Source organism: Eretmochelys imbricata, chromosome 1 (assembly GCF_965152235.1).
Source record: "Eretmochelys imbricata isolate rEreImb1 chromosome 1, rEreImb1.hap1, whole genome shotgun sequence".
Taxonomy (NCBI): Eukaryota; Metazoa; Chordata; order Testudines; family Cheloniidae; genus Eretmochelys; species Eretmochelys imbricata.
The window spans coordinates 126,094,482-126,097,290 of record NC_135572.1 but is presented as its reverse complement, the minus strand read 5'-3'; positions in this window follow the sequence as shown (position 1 = coordinate 126,097,290).

Here is a 2,809-nt window from a genome sequence, read left to right as displayed (position 1 = left end):
TTACAGGGTCAAATTCTATGGCCTGTGCTATAGAGGAGAATAGACTAGCTGGCTCTAAGGGTCCCTTCTGAACTTAAAATCTGTGAAGGTGTACTAACTCATATTGTTTTCTCATTGTACTCTGCCCGGCCTGACTAACACTAACCATATTCCTTAGTTCCTCTCTGTCTCAGAGCACAGAAAATATTGTCACAACAAGTCTTATTCACTAGATAGTTACCAGTGATATATCTCCCTCTTTCTTGCCTTCATCCATTGCATCTCACCCATGCTTGGATGGACACAGTCTTCACACACCTCTCAACCAAATGAGAATGCAAAGCTAGCACTGGTGGGGCACTCTCTACACCAAAGGTGGTGGGGAATCACTGGGTGTTGGCGAGATGCACACCATGTATCTGCACCAGGTACAATACACTTTCTTAAGTGATGTTTGGAAGCTTCAGTTTTGGGAGCTTCTGCAGTCATTGTGTCTATGCTGCCTAGAGCTCCCACTCAGCCTGCAAAGAGGGGTTGTGCCCTACAGGCCATGTCATTCACAGAATAGTACAAACTGAAGGCCAGACTAGTGCAAATTGGCTCCATTGAGCTAAACTGATTTACAGCAGCTGAGCATCAGACCTTACTATTCTCTACTAATGTGTCTTCCTCTACTTTGTACAGCACAGAGCGCACTGAGAGTGCTGGGTTGGTAATAAAAATACAGTGACCTGCCCTGCAGACAGGAACGAACAGTGTGAACGTTCCATTTACATATCCATCAGCTGTTCCGTGGAATGTGTAGCAATGCAAAAAAGCAAACAAAGAAGAAGAAGAAGTTATACACAGGCTATTGTTTATTTAGGTCCCTATAAGAAGGAACAAGTAAATTGTCTGAGGCAATTTACTTTGCTGAGATATCTGATGATCAAAGGCCCTTTTCAAATTGAAGATGAGGTAGGGGAATAAAAAGGAGAGGAAGGAAGTTGGTGAGAGCAGCTGCAGATGCTGCAGGAGGAGGTAGGTGAGCAATTCTGAAAGCAACTAATCCTGGGTGGAGGATACAATTGCTGGCACAGGGCCAGGAGTTCTTATTGGACTGGAGCCAAAGCTCATTGAACTCAAAGGGAATCTTTCCATTGACTTAATGAACCCCGGATCAGGCCCTAGGAGAGAAGGCACTGTCCTTACTCTCTGGGTGATTCTTTAGCAGCTGTCACCTGGCAGCTTACAGCCTTGTTCAGTTCAGCCTCCTTCAGCATCCATGCCTATAAATGATTAACTTGTTCTTGATCTTTGCTCCCTTTAGGCCTGAGGGAGGCTGTGCTGGAGCCAGGTTTTTTGGACCCTCCTCTTCATCCTGACATAGGGATAGGCATTTGGGATGTCAGGCTGGAGAGCAGGGTCCAAACGAGGGTGACCAGACAGCAAGTGTGAAAAATCGGGATGGGGTGGGGAGTAATAGGAGCCTATATCAGAAAAAGACTCCAAAATCACGACTGTCCCTATAAAATCGGGACATCTGGTCACCCTAGTCCAAACTAACTGGGCTGTGGCACTGTCTCAGGGGCAAACGGAGCAAAGACCAACAGGGTGAGAGTGAGTTAATCATTTATACATCCCCAAACAAAGCCCCTAAACCTGAGCTACTCCTTGGTTCATGGGTGGCTGCACTGCAGAACAGATCTCAGGGCTCACGGCATCTTAGTTCATGGACTGAAGATCATTTATCTGTGGAAAATATATAAAAACAGGTAATTACCAAGCTCCCTGAAACCGTGGTTAACTCTTTCCTTGCTGGCTCCTGAAGCATCTCTGTGGAGTCAGTTTGTTTTACGCAGTCGGATTGTCACCTAGGCATGCTCAAGGAGATCCCTTCCTTAGGGTTTGTCTGAGAACCCGCTGAAATCAGTGGGAGTCTCTCTGTTGACTTTGAGGGGCTTTGGTTACAGTCCCCAATGTCTTAACATGGGGTTTGGTTTCTGAAGTCAATGGCCGTCCCTGAATGAAGAAAAGGGGAATGCAGTAGTTTTGACTTAAAATATATCCTTTCCAAAGTATTTCTGTAGTAATTATGGGCTAGTGAGGGGAGTGCTAAAGAACCTTTTCCTTGTGTCTTCCTTTCCCCCCCCCCCCCCGCCCCCAGGCCTGGAATAACAGCAGCACCAGCCTGCTTTCCTACAGCTGCAGTCCAACTGAGATTTAGCCAGTAGAAAGTGTGGCAAGAAAAAAAAAATCATCTTATGGCCCTTGTACAGCAACCAGGGGACCACTTAGTGGCAGAGAGGAAAACATACTGCATCCTCTTTGGGGCTATAGCAGCTGCTGTTCTTCTCCAGAATGCCAGAGTATTCTGCCCCCTCTCCTTTGCTGACTCCTGGATCCTGCTCTCCCCCTGCTTGTGGTACTGCAGTCAGTGATAGAGCCAGTTAATGGAGTGTGTCATCATGGTGCACTGGGTCCTGGAGTGCCTTCAGTGCTAAAAATACCCTTCCCCAAAGAAGACCAGAGGCTATTAGGCATGATTAAGCCTTATACTAGTAATTATTATTATTCAATTACTATTATTCTTCTGCCTAACAGTGGTATCACATAATGTGAATAACATAGGCAGACACGTGAAGTGCTGCTGTTCTGTAGTAATATATATTTCATTCATACATTTGTATATACATGAAAATTAACTTTTTGTTTCCTGTTGTCATTTCCTCTAGTTCCTTCCAGTCTCTGATATTAAGCAGTGAACTCCGGAGGTTAAGATTACTCATGAAGAAATGCTATCAAGGCTTCCCGTGGTAATCTGATCATAGACTAATGAATATTTGCAAGT